Raw genomic sequence first — 14,623 nt, forward strand, 5'->3', positions numbered from 1 at the left:
CCCCGTTAATTCTGTCTCATCTGCACCATAAATCTTTCACTATTTCCTGGAACATTCTCCTCAGTTCACAAACATGCTGCCTTTTTTCCCATTTTGAAAAACAACACTGGATGGTTCCATGGTGACTCAACGGTAAAGAATCCTCCTGCCAATGCAGGAGACACGGGCTCCATCCCTGGATGGGGAAGATCCCACATGCCACAAAGCAGCTAAGTCTGTGCACCACAACTATTGAGCCTGCGCTCTGGAACCTGGGTGCCCCAACTACTGAAGCCCGCATGCCCTAGATCGTGTTCCTCAACAGAAGAAGCCACTGCAATGAGAAGCCTACTCACTGAAACTACAGAGTAGGCCCCACTTACTGCAACTAGAGAAAAGCCCAGACAGCAACGAAGACCCAGCACAGCCAAAATTAATTAATTAAAAAAAAACAAAACACTTATCTTGACTCAATTTATCCCACCAACTACTGACATGCTGCTGCTAAGTCACTTCAGTCATGTCTGACTCTGTGTGACCCCATAGATGGCAGCCCACCAGGCTCCCCTGTCCCTGGGATTCTCCACGCAAGAATACTGGAGTGGGTTGCCATTTCCTTCTCCAATGCGTGAAAGTGAAGTCGCTCAGTCATATCCGACTCTTAGTGACCCCATGGACTGCATCCTACCAGGCTCCTCCATCCATGGGATTTTCCAGGCAAGAGTACTGGAGTTGGGTGCCATTGCCTTCTCCGAACTACTGCCATATCTCTTTGCAATAACAATTTTCTAAATAGTTGTCTCCATACATAGTCTCCAATTTTATTCTCACTTCAACCCACCCCAGTCATGCTTTGATTCCACTTAAACTGTTCTTTCAAGATCATCAATATCCTCTTGGACAGCAAGGAGATCCAACCAGTCAATCCTAAAAGAAATCAGTCCTGAATATTCATTGGAAGGACTGATGCTGAAGCTGAAACTCCAATCCTTTGGCCACTTGATTCGAAGAACAGATTCATTTGAAAAGACCCTGATGCTAGGAAAGATTGAAGGCAGGAGGAGAAGGGAATGACAGAGAATGACATGGTTGGATGGCGTCACCAACTCAATGGACATAAGTTTGAGTAAGCTCCGGGAGTTGGTGATGGACAGGGAAGCCTGGCATGAGGCAGTCCATGGGGTTGCAAAGAGTCAGACATGACTGAGTGACTGAACTGAACTGAATATCCTCTATGTTGCTAAAGCCAATGATCAATTCTAAGACTTTATGTCATTTTACAAAATTGATTGCTAAGTCCTCAATATAGTTGCTTCACTTGGTTTCCAGGACACCATACTGAACACCTACCATTTCATGTAAATACTCCTTCTCAAACTCCACTTCCTGATTCCTCCTTCTCTCCCAAACTTGTTAATGCTGGAGTGTTCTGGGACTCAATCCTTGGCCTTCCTTTTTCTCCCTCGACAACCTCATTCAGACATATAGCTTTTAAATATCATCTATTTACCAATAGCTCCCAAAACTTTATCTCCAGCTTAGTCTTTTATCATGAATTAAAGATTTATATTTCCACTTAGTACTTGATTTTTCTCATTTGGGTATTTAATAAATATCACCAACTTAAAAATGTCCAAAACTGAATTCTTGATCTCCCCCAAGTCTGTTTAATTACAGCTTTCCCCATCTTAACCAATGGCAACCTTACCCTTCAGTTGTTCAAGCTAAAAACTTTTGAGTTATCCTTAAATCCCTTCTCTCTCTTTGGGACACTAGTTCTGAAACATCTTGGAATATTTCTGAAAAATGATTCTATACTAAGAAGTGACCACAAAGTCCCTCTACATGAGGTTCAGGAACAATCAGTTAAAGACCTAAAAACAGTTCCCAGAAACTGCATTAATGATTTTCAACCATTGGCCCTGGAAGAGGTCCAGAAGAACATAAGGGAAAAAACTGTAGCTATTAGAGAAGCACATGCCCATGGCTTCTCACTGCCATGCCTGAAGACTTCTGGTCATTTTGTGTATCCCTAGTTAGACATAGACAGCATCACTACAATCCTCCTTCAGTCCACTCTTTCCCACCCCAGTAAATTCCTTTGGTTCTGCCTTCAAATTATAGCTATAATAGAACCACTTCTTACTACCTCTATTGCTAGCTCATAGGTCCAAGCTACCATCATCTCTTGCCTAGAATGCTGCTAGAGTCTTTGAACATGACTTCCTTCTTTTGCCTTTGTCCCCTATCATATAATCTCAACACAGTTGCCACAATGGTCCTTTTAAAATATAAGACAATTCATGATACCCCCTTGATCAAAACCCTCCATCAGATGATCAGGCTCCATGACCTCTCCTATCTCACCTGCTATTATTCTTTCTTTCACTCTGCTGTTTTCTTCAACATACCAGGCATTTTCTCACCATAGGGTCTTTGAGCTGTTCCTGCTGCCTGGAATACACTTCCGCACACATATCAACAGGGGTAACTCCCTCCTCTCTTAAGTCTTTGATCAAATGTCACCTTTCAAGGAGGCTTTCCTCGACACACATATCAGTCAATGTCCTGCCAGGAAAACAGAAACCACTGTTTCCTACAGAGGAAATTTAATTCAGGGAATTGTTTACACAGGTGATGGAGTTGCTGAGGAGCCAAACAAGGAGGATTAAGAGGCAACTCAGATATCAGAATCAGCAGGAGTTGCTGTCACCCTTAAGGGCTAAGCACCACAGGGAGTAAGTGGTGTGAATAGAATTCCAAAGCTGGGGTGATCCATGGGCTCTGAAGTCCTAGCAAAGGAGGCTGAGCCAGAGCTGGGATCAGGGAGGGAGAGATAATCCAATAGGAACTGGAATAGGATGATGGGAAAAGTGTCAGACATCACCCCACAAGGGGAGAGGGGAAGCCAACAAATACCCAACTTGCCTTCCACTCTGCCAGTACCCCCCATTAATTGAACCCACCTTGAAGTTCGAAGTCAAGAGAACCTGGGAGAGGTTGTTCTTTATGAAATGGCAGAGCAGGGAAGTTAAGGAAAGAATCTAAGAGAAACTGGCAAAAATTCAGCCTACCACCCTACCTAAAATTGCAAAATCCAAAATGCCACATCTACCATACAGTCCCTCTTACCCTGCTCTGTGTTCTTATCTATCAGGATTACTAGTTGGAAGGATCAGAAACCTATTGTGACTTCTGAAAAGCAAAATTGTTGAAGAGTGTGTGTGCTTAGTCCATCAGTCATGTTGGATTCTTTGCAACCTCGTGGACTGTAGCCTGCCGGACTCCTCTGTCCATGGGATTCTCCAGGCAAGAATACAGGAGTAAGTAGCCATTCTCTTCTCCAGGGGATCTTCCCGGCCCAGTGATCAAACTCAGATCTCCTGCATTGCAGGCGGATTCTTTACCGTCTGAGCCACGAGGGAAGCTGTGTTGAAAATGTATTGAGTAGCAAATAGAATTACAGGAGGTCTGGAGAACTGAGCTCAATTAAAAAGGGGGCAATAGCACAGGAAGCTAGGCAGAAAGCGGGACCAAAGCAAAACATGCCACAGAAACTAGCCCACCGAGGACCCTATTATGGCCATGTTAAAAACAGATGCACAGCAGTTTTGTGTATCAGTGGAGACTAGATCCCACTGCTGGAACCATGGCTACTGCTATTTGTGAAAATTGGATGTCACTGCCGTTACTACTGCCTGCCACCTGTCTCCATAATGCTTTCTCCACTACCCTGGGCCCTTGGTATTAATGACTTCCTATCTGGAATCCAGGGCAAATGTGTCTGAATGCCTGAGTCTGAGTCACATACTTATATCCTAGCTGCAAAGGAGGGCTGGGAATGGGAGATATTCTCAGATTTCTTGATGGGAGGCAGTCTGCACAACTCATCAATATTCAGAAAGTGATAATTTCACAAACACACAAAGGAGACTTACATGCTGGGCCAGAAAATAACAAACATTTACAACATCTTTGCATGTATTCAAACAAACTGTAACTTTTCTATCTTGGACTCCCTTTACACTCTTTTATTCTTTCAGAAAAGTCTAATACACCTTCAGGATCCAACTTCAGTTTCTTTTTCTTCATTTTATGCCACCCCTCCCCTACCCTGCAAAGGGTATCCATCAAGCTTTCTTTATACCACCACTTGTACAAATGCCTGGATTCGTATTCAGTCGTTCAGTTGTGTCCAACTCTTTGTGACCCCATGAACTACAGCCTGCCAGTCTCCTCTGTCCATGCAGTTCTCCAGGCAAGAATACTGAAGTGCCTTGCCATTTCCTCCTCCAGGGGATCTTCCCAAATCAGGGATCAAACCCACGTCTCCTGTGTCTCCTGCATTAGCAGGTAGATTCATTATCACTGAGCACAGAAGAAGCCCCTACTATGACACTATTAAAAATTAAAAAGTAAATCTTACATACCTACTATGTGCTGGATAATATGTTTTATAGTTTCATTTAATCATCCCTGCTGCTGCTGCTGCTAAGTCGCTTCAGTTGTGTCCGACTCTGTACGACCCCATAGATGGCAGCCCACCAGGCTCCCCTGTCCCTGGGATTCTCCAGGCAAGAACACTGGAGTGGGTTGCCATTTCCTTCTCCAATGCATGAAAGTGAAAAGTGAAACAGAAGTCGCTCAGTTGTGTCCAACTCTTAGCAACCCCATGGACTGCATCCTACCAGGCTCCTCCATCCATGGGATTTTCCAGGCAAAGAGTACTGGAGCGGGGTGCCATTGTCTTCTCCGTTAATCATCCCTAGAATGTACTAATGTTTTTGCTGTGTTGCACGTGAGAATGTTGCAATTTACAGAGGACAAAGTAACTTGCAAAACATGGATACTGCTAGAAAGTGACAAAAACAAGATATGAAGCCCAGTATTTTAGTCACTAAGTTGTGTCTGACTCTTGCAACCCCGTGGACTACAACCTGCCAGGCTCCTCTGTCCATGGGATTCTCCAGCATGGAGAATCTGAAGTGGGTTGCCATTTCCGTCTCCAGGGGATCTTCCTGACCCAGGGATCGAACCCTGGTCTCTGGCATTGCAGGCAGTCTCCTGCATTGCAGGCAGAGTCTTTACCATACCAGAATCTAAGTTTTTAACTATTCAGGAGATATACTGCTTTTAAAAAGTGTGTGTGTGTGTGTGCACATAGAACCAAGAGTGGCAAAATGCTGATAATTGTTGAAGCTGGCTTCAGTGGGAATTTATTATACTTTTCTCATATTAAAAAAATTTTAAACCTGCAAACATACATGTACTACTCAATATTTTTTTCTGGAGTATTCTATTTTTTTTTTACTTCCTCATTTGGCTGCGTCAGCCCGCTTCTTAGTTCACCATGTAGGACCTTCCGTTGCGTTGCACAGACTCTCTAGTTGCGGCGTGTGTGTTCAGTAGTTGCAACAAGTGAGCTCTGTTGCCCCCGAAGGTGGATGTTCCCTGACCTAGTTCCCTGATCAGGGATCAAACCCTTTTCCCCTGCATTACAAGGTGGATTCCTAACGACTGGACCACCAGGGAAGACATTTTTCTGGAGTATTTTAAAACAAATCTTAGACATTGCATCATACCTTTTGTAGTTGTTGTTGTTCATTGGCTAAGTTGTGTCCGACTCTTTATGATCCCATGAACTGCAACACACCAGGCTTCCCTGTCCTTCACTATCTCCCAGAGTTTGCTCAAGCTCATGTGCATTGAATTGGTGATGCTATCCAACCATTTCATCCTCTGTCGTCCCCTTCTCCTGCCTTCAATGTTTCCCAGCATTACTCAGCATCAGGGGCTTTTCCAAGGAGTTGGCTCTTTGCATCGGGTGGCCAAAGTATTGGAGCTTCAGCCCTTCCAAAGCATATTCAGGGTTGATTACCTTTAAGATTGTCTGGTTTAATCTTACAGTCCAAGGTACTGTCAAGAGTATTCTCCAGCATCACAGTTTGATTTTACTTATAAATCAACAGAAGCTTATGGAGTTCACACTAGAGTCCCACCATTAAAATAATTCAGTTATGGTCAGTTCCTACTTAGTAGTTTTGCTAGTTTTAACTTCCTATGAGAGAAGAATCATATTGGTCCATATTGGGTCAGATCTCTACCCCTGCCAGTCAGCTAGATTGGGTCATCCTACTACATGGACTAGATATGGCTGACTATGACCATCCCTTCAGACTATGACCTCCCTTCAGAAGAGACAAATCCTAAGGAAAGTGTGTGAGCAGGTAGCTATTTCAACTTTTACCTAGGAAATAGAAACTGTATTTTTCTCCTGAACCAATAAAAGAAAATAAAATCTTAAAAATATTATTTGACAATGAACACAACTGGGTTTATTAATCATAAATAAGACTGACTCTAGCAATTTGTGAATCAGATAACATTTATCTCTGGTACCTTTAATTTCCTTGTGTTAGTTAAAATAATGCTGACTCCTTTAACAAATAAACTGTAAATTCTAAGTGCCTCGTCAAAATAAAAGTTTATTTATCACATAACAGTAAAATCAATTGCTCTCCATCAGGTTAGGGACCCAGGCTCCACCCTTCTCAAGGTTCCTGAAGAACTTTGTCTTCAATAAGTGGATGAGAAAAGATACCATGCAGTTGAATGCAGCTACTCAGTGATGCAAATTGATTTCTTGTGGTGCTGAGTTAAGACATTCATCCCTCTGAGCTATTTCACAGTTGCACAACCATGAGTAGATAAATGGTTGTGTTTTAATCTACTAAATTTGGGATTGTTTCACAGCAATAGATAACTACATAATGCAATGACTTCCCCCCACACCCCCCTTAACTAGCCAGCTTTCCAAATGCTGCTAGAGGTAAAGAATCTGCCTGCCAGTGCAGGAGACATAAGAGATGCAGGTTTGATCCCTGGGTTGGGAAGATCCCCTGAAGGAGGACACAGCAACCCACTTCAGTATTCTTACCTGGAAAATCCCATGGACAGAGGAACCTGGTGGGCTACAAGTCTATTGGGTTGCAAAGAGTTGATATGATTGAAGTGACTTAGAACTCATTCATCTAGACAGCTACCTTCAAAGTCTAGGTTAGGAAACTACATCTATAATCTGATGTTTACCAGAATGAGTCATATTAATACAGTTAATACTTAAGCAGAAATAAGAGGCGTGAACCATGAATATCCCAGGCAAACAAAAACATATAGTTACCATATAGCCCTTTTTTTCAGTCTTTTTTTTCCTCTTTCAATGGGTTTAGAAATAGTTGAATTTTCCAGTCCTTTGAGGAACTAAATATCTGGACTCTCTTCATTCCCTTTCATCTCTGTTTGGAAACTGTGATATTCTTTTTTTCTGAGTTCATCAGTTTCCTTGTGATAGCTTGCTGGAAGCACTTATGCTTACTTTTTCCAGTCACTTCCGCTAGTACTACAGATTTGAGGTTATACTAGTCTTTCTCTTGTAATAGGGAAGAATGTTTTATATCCTATTACAAGTTAATCACTAAAGGGATGTTGCGTATAAGCTTGAATTATACCTAATAACCTATGTCTGGGAACCCTGCCTCCCACGTCATGAGCATTAAGCTAAAATACCTTTGTTTAGGATTTCCCAGGTAGTGCTAATAGTAAAGAATCTGCCTGCTAAGGCAGGAGACATAGGAGATCCCTGGGTCAAGAAGATCCCCTGGAGAAAGACATGGCAACCCACTCCAGTATTCTTGCCTGGAGAATCCCATGGACAGAGGAGCCTGGCGGGCTACAGTCCACAAGGTCACAAAGAGTTGGACAGGACTGAAGCGACGTAGCACACACCCACCCGCCTTTGTTTAATTCACAGGAAGCATCCTGCCCAGCCCCACCTGAGAATGACTACAGGCAGGAAGAAGTTACCACATCCCCTCCAGAGGCTGACCAGGCCCAGAACTAGAAAATGTTTGAATTCACTTCTTCCCTTTTTAGTATAAAATCAGGCTGAGGACTTCCCTGGTGGTCCAGGGCTCCGCACTTCCAATGTAGGGGGCCCAGGTTCAATCCCAGGTCAGGGAGCTAGATCCCACAAGCTGCAACTGAAGATCTCGAATGCTGCAACTGAAGATCCCACGTGCTGCAGCAAAATTTGAAGAGCCTGTGTGCCTCAACTAAGACCTAGCTCAGCCAAACAAATAAATATTAAACAAACAGTAAGAAGCCTGACTAAGCCTGAATTCTAACTCAAACAAGATGTTTCTTTGAGGCACAAGTCCACCATCTTCTCCATTTGCTCTCTTTCTGAAAAGTCACTATTCCAACAGTTCTCTCAATTTACTGACCTATCGTGCATGTGGGGAGTTGTAGGAACTTGGACTGAGTAACATTTTAAGCTATCATTGGAATGGTAGGTTTCCCCTGAGTTTTCTACTCCCTGGCCTCAGCACTGCTCTTCATCCTTCCCCTAGCTCCTAAAAAAGAAAAAATAAGCTATCATTGGAGACACACAATATGCTTGTTTGTCTCCAAACACATTGTAGGTGTTTGTTTTGCTTCTAGGCGTCATGGGTCTCTGTCTTTCCAGCTTTCAATATCACTTTCCTCACTGCTTGATGCCCAACCACTAAACCAATGTCACAAGTGTGGAGTTGTCATTTTCAGCTGCACTCCACTTCCAGTATGGAATGTGCAATGGCTTAAAAAATAATAAAAGTTTATTTCTCAGTCAAAAGTCCAATGAAAGTGTTCTTGATTGGTGGGAGTTTTACTGTAAGTAAAACTGTAAGTAAAGCAGCACTGTAAGTAGCGTTTCTGGAATTCTTGTGGGTCTGCCCTCTTTATCATAAGTTTTCAAAGTCGGCATGCTCTGAGTCAGGCTGGCAGAGGGAGAAAAGGCATGAAAGAGTACACATGGGAGACTTTTATGGGCCAGGTCTGGTGGTAAAGCACAACCTGTTAAGTAAATACACCCTACAGCTGAAACACAGTCAAATAATTACAGCTAACTGCAAGGAAGGCAGGAATGTGTGGCCTATCTATGTGCCCTAGAGAGAGAAAAAAAAAAGGTGTTTTGTTTGCTTTTACTTGTTTATTTTTGGCTGTTTATTATTTGTGGCACATGGGTTCAGTTGCCTCTCAGGATGTGGGATCTTTAGTTCCCCGACCAAGGATCAAACTCACGACCTCTTCATTGGAAGGTGGATTCTTAATCACTGGACCACCAGGGGAGTTCCCAGAAATAAGTTGTTTTGAAAAGCCAGCCAGTCTCTGCTATCCCGGGTCTCAGAGTGACAAGATATTCATAATTTTCAGTTTTTCACCCTTTAGGAATAAAGGCAGATTTGTGGATTAGCTAAAACACATTGTGCATTGCAGTTTGGTAGGTATTTTCTCTTTGTATTTGAATATGTATGTGGCTGATATTCTTGGAAAAATCCTCTAACCAAATAAAATGCATTATATAGATTTCATTCTTGCAAGGCCAAGAAACTGATCAATTTTGTTATCCGGTCTCCTCTGCTCAGCTCTTCCTTTGGAACAACTGAAAGACGAATCTAGTGTTCTATCTTTCAAATCTTCTTTGAAGTTAAAGGTAATATTTCAATAAACTTTCTTATTGGTCTGCTGGCTAACTGCAGAATTAGACATAATAAGTAACTAGTCAGTATGGAAACAGATATCATCTGGTCCACTTCCTTTAATTTTCAAATGATTATTTTATGTTTATTCTACTGCTATGGGTGCTAGCAGTTAGTAAGCACGAAAAGAATATTCTCAAGAAATGCAAAAAATGTATCAGTGCTGAGCAACTGAGTTGACTAAACAAAATAAAAAGACCTATAAACATTTTTGTATTAAATTTGGTTTTGAAAAATTGTTTTCAACATATGTCACCAGTATTTGTAGAATTTTTTAAAATAGAGATGATAAAAACTGTCAACAGTTTTTCCAAACACTGTTAGGAAAACTCTTAAAATCTAATCATAAGGGAATTTACCAATTTTGTTTGCTGAGTCTTTTTTTATTTTTTTCTCATTGCTCTAGAGTTTCACCAGGACTGAACGTCCATGCAGTCACTAAAGAATTAGGCAAGAAGCGTCAATAGATGATATTACCAGAAGGAATATTAATTTCTGGAAGACAGCAAGATTCCAAAGCTTGCCTTGAAATCATCAGCTTGTCACGTGGCCCAATTGCAACAATTGAGGAAAGCAGGATGGAGCTATCCCATGCCACTAAAAGGCTTAGCATACTAATGGCCCTTTGACACTACCAGCCATTCAGAAATCAGACTTTGTCATGCTCAAGAATAGACCACTCACCCCCAACAGGAAGCACTGGGGAGGCAAACGGGACAGTAATTCCCTGTCAGATAAAACTGAGGCATTGTTTTGGATTCCATCATATGGGAAAGGAATTACCCAGTCATAAATTTAAAATATTCTTTCTCTACCTGTTAGTCACTCCATATTAGAGTTAAGGATCTATGACAGATTAACAATTTTGAGAATCTAGGTGTTTTTGAACAGGTTATGGAAATCAGGATATGACCACCTGCTATATTTTGATAATCTAAGTATTGCTAGAGATTACACATCCAGCCATCAAAGAGAACAATTAAGCAAGACTCAAATATTTTCTATCTTTTCTTAGCTAGCAGAAGACAGAAGGCGGTGTGAGAAAATAAGCAAAGTAGGGAATGCTCTGCTTTAGAGTTGTTTTTTTCTGTATTTACATAGCTTTAAATGACATAGCTTTAAATGACCTCGCATTAACATGCAACAAAACACTAGAAACGATTCAGTGGAAAGCCAGCGTAAAACCCCAGTAATGGTCCATGGAAACTTGGGGATGGGGAACTCACACATTAACACATCAAAACTAATTTGAAGAGGATTTAATTGATCCGTGGGCTGTCAAAGGAAGACTTCAGCTCTGAAACTACAAGTGGTTGTCTGCTCATTACCTTTTTTCTTTGGAAAAAAAAGAGAGATATAATCTTAGTGTTTTATCTGTTTATATTTATTTATTATTTCCCACATTAACTATGTGTTTAGTACCTTATTTTGCCCAATTATCTTTTGTTTAAATCGGGGAAATATTTATTTCAGAGAGATTATCTCTTGTTCTATGAAAGAGGTAAAAACAGGTTCAAATCAGGGAGACTTCATCAAAGAGAGTTGTAATCCCTATTGTTTCTGTGTATTCTTCCCATCAGTTTAGAGAATGTGATAAATATCTCTTTGAATCAAGCATCGGCTTTTACTTTTCCTGGCTCCAATAATTTAAATGTAATACAAAAGTAAGATATTCAGATACAGTAATTTACTACACTGTGTTACTTTGTAATGTAAAAAAACTACTTGTTCTTTTAAAAATGCCACTTTGGTTAGAAGTAGGTTAGTTTTTTTCCTATAATTTTTTATTTTATAACACTAAATGTTTTGAGGGGAAGAGGAAAATAAAATAAGATCATTCTTTGTGATCTAACACATTTCACTGAACCCAAGAAATGAATAATTGCAAAAGAAAAAGAAGCCTTTTAAGGTTTCATTTAACGCTGAAAACCTTCCCAGACTTTGTCAGCAACATTCTCTTGCAAAAAAAGATATTATTTTAGAGTTTTGAACAGTAACTGGTTTACAACAACAGAATTTATTTTTCTTGACCTCTCAGTTACCCAGATTAATTGTCAAATTGTAATTTGGTTGTCCTGACCTTCTTGCCAAGTTTCCACATGGTTTTAATTTCATCAGTTGGTATCTTTATTACTCCATGCTTCTCTCTTACACTGGATAATTATATTTTTCTTTGTAAAAAGCAGAGTGATAAATAAATTTGGAACTATTAAGTGCTTACTAAAAGTTTTTCTTAAGTTCAAGGATTGTCAGAACAGTTTTCTTAAAGGAGAAAAATATCATGCTTTAAAGGATAACATTATTATCCAGAGGATAAATATGTATTATAAATTTTGTTTTGTTGTCCTGAAAGAGGAGGGAAAAAAAGAAACACTTTAATTTAAAATTAAATTTGACATCGTGAGTGATTTATGAATAGCTGGGGCTTATTCATTTTCTAATAATCATTTGTAAATATTTTAAATTTTACGAAGCATTTGCAGTAAAGGTATAATATTGTCAGAATATCAGAAAGATTATTACATATATGAAGTCTTTTGAAATAAAAACTTTATTTCAGCCTTACCTGATTTTTTGATGTGCTAAAATGAGTACTCAGTAAATATGTCTTACTTTATTACTAGTTCATATCTTACTTTTTTAAATACTGTTTTCGTTTTTAGGACTTGAATGTTAAAGCCAACTGGTAAAATGAACACAATTTTTGAAGTAACGGTAGAAGCCGATGTATTCTATGACATTCTCGTCATGTGTTTTCTATCCTGTTCTGTGATTTCCATCAAGCGCTGAGACAACCTGGGCAAAGTGGAGGCCTTATTTCACAAGGGCGGCTGGTCGGTCAGTGATACTGATTTTAGCAACTGCACACTTTCTAGACTGACTTTCTTCTCTACTGGGGTGAGTTATCCCACCCCCTCAGCCCACCAGGCACTAAAACTGCAAAAAAAACCTGACCAGTTTTTTCATGGAGCATCATTTTTACTCTAGGATAAATACATTTAAACCTCATTTTGCATTAAAGTTATATTATGGATGCAATGCAAAATTCTCATGATTTTTTTATTCAAACATAAGACTTCAATAAAGAAGTTTCAAGATTATGAAGGCTTTCCAGATTTTTATCTCCACAGGTAGGGTGTCCAAGTGGAAAAGTGTGAAAAACACTGAATTAACACCCTAAAATGTGCAACCTTTTTTGTCTTTTTCCAACTTTATGGTAGTGTGTGTATGTATATACATATATATTGTTATATACGATGAGTTTTCCTCATCCAAATTCTTCAAGCTCTGAAAACCTCAGGACTCTAAAGTCAGGGCTTTTTGAACTAGAGAAGACCTGGAATAGCAGAATAAAATCTATTGAAATCCAAATTGAGTGATGAATGTATAGGGAAGTAATTATGGGTTTTTTTCCTGTTTTTTTCCTTTTATAAAAATGAAGATATTTTTCTACTTCTAAATATATCTGTTTGTTTGGAAAAAAATATAGAAAAAGAAAAAGATGGAACCAAAATTTACCTTAGGTCTTATCACCTTGAGACTAATTGTTCATTTAACAAAATATTTATTCAATGCTCACTGTATGGCAGAGACAACTTTCTACCCTCTCTCACACACACACACACAATATTTCACATAAATAAGGACACATCATATATGCTATTCTATTATTTGCTTCTTTATAATAAAAAAATACATTGTAGATGACAAATGTCTATATCACCATTGTTGATAGTTGTCTAGCACTTCTCTATGCATCTAGACTGTTACTTGATCACTGTTGGTACGGCCTTTCTCAGTTTCTTATACCTGCACCAATCTCTTGAGACTGAAACTTTCTCAAGTTTACTTCAAAAATGAATGTTTCTGTCATTTAGTGACTTTTTCAACTGAAGAATGCAAAAGGCAGTCCTCGTACACATTTATGAGTATATAATATCCATATATGTATGTCTGTTTGAAATATGCTTGTATGCTCTATCTGTATATGGGTTTATTTTTGCCTTATTTATTTTTAAGTCTGTGCATTTAAAATTATTTCCTCCACAGGTTATGATAAGAAAACAGACATATCTTTACCAGTTCCATTAAATAATAGATTATTTGCAAATTGAGCCTACATAAGTTCCCTGCTGATAACAGAGTCATTTCCTTTGAAAGATGTCTTTTAGAATTGTAACCACTGTCCTGAGAATGAATACACCTAACTGGATCTTAATTTTCGGTATATTTGCACAACTTCAGTAAGTCTTTCTTGGTTATTCTTGTCCTTTTCTTTGTGCTGCATCTTCTCTTGGAGTTAGTCACCCAAACTGAATTTCCTCTGGGGAAACTGTAAGCACATGTTCTGCATAATCTCTTGAGGTTAAAAGCTTTGAGGATCTTTGTACATAATGGAAGAGGAGAGTCCTTTGACTACAATTGTCTTAATCCTTAAGATGTTTTGTGTGTCCTGAATGGGGAAGCCATCATTTCTTCTAAGGCTTCCTGAGACAGGATCTGCAAGATTTTGCTTCTTGGTGATTTTACTGAATAACTCGTTGAATAGACAAAGTTAATTATTACTAAATAAGCATGTGTTAAATAAATTCTCTGTAACCATATTTTAAGATTATTTGGTGCCCTCAGGTTATATCTAATGATATGTGATAACATGTCATAATGAAAAAGATATTTGTCTTATTGAACTAAATGATTTCTTCAGTTGGTGAGGTGAGTTGGACACATTACTTCTAACTGGATTTGGCATATTAAAATTTTTTTTATTGTAGAGGGAATTTTCATGATATTTTACATATAGATAGCCTTTTGCTTAATAATTATTTTGTTATCAGTATTAACAACCATCTATCTTAAATAACAGGAAATTGTTACTTAAAAAATCATAAATTAATTTTATGTTATATATACCTAGATTTAATATAGAATCAAAGGTTTAATATAGAATCAGTTTCTCCTTTGTTTCTTTGTTTCCAAAAGAAAATAGACTCACATCTCTCCTCCAGTTACTTAACCTGCAGAACTTTGTCAAACATAGTTGGTATATTATGGCAGAAACCAACACA

This window comes from Bison bison, unplaced genomic scaffold (genome assembly GCF_000754665.1).
Source record: "Bison bison bison isolate TAMUID 2011002044 unplaced genomic scaffold, Bison_UMD1.0 scf7180017864378, whole genome shotgun sequence".
Lineage (NCBI taxonomy): Eukaryota > Metazoa > Chordata > Mammalia > Artiodactyla > Bovidae > Bison > Bison bison.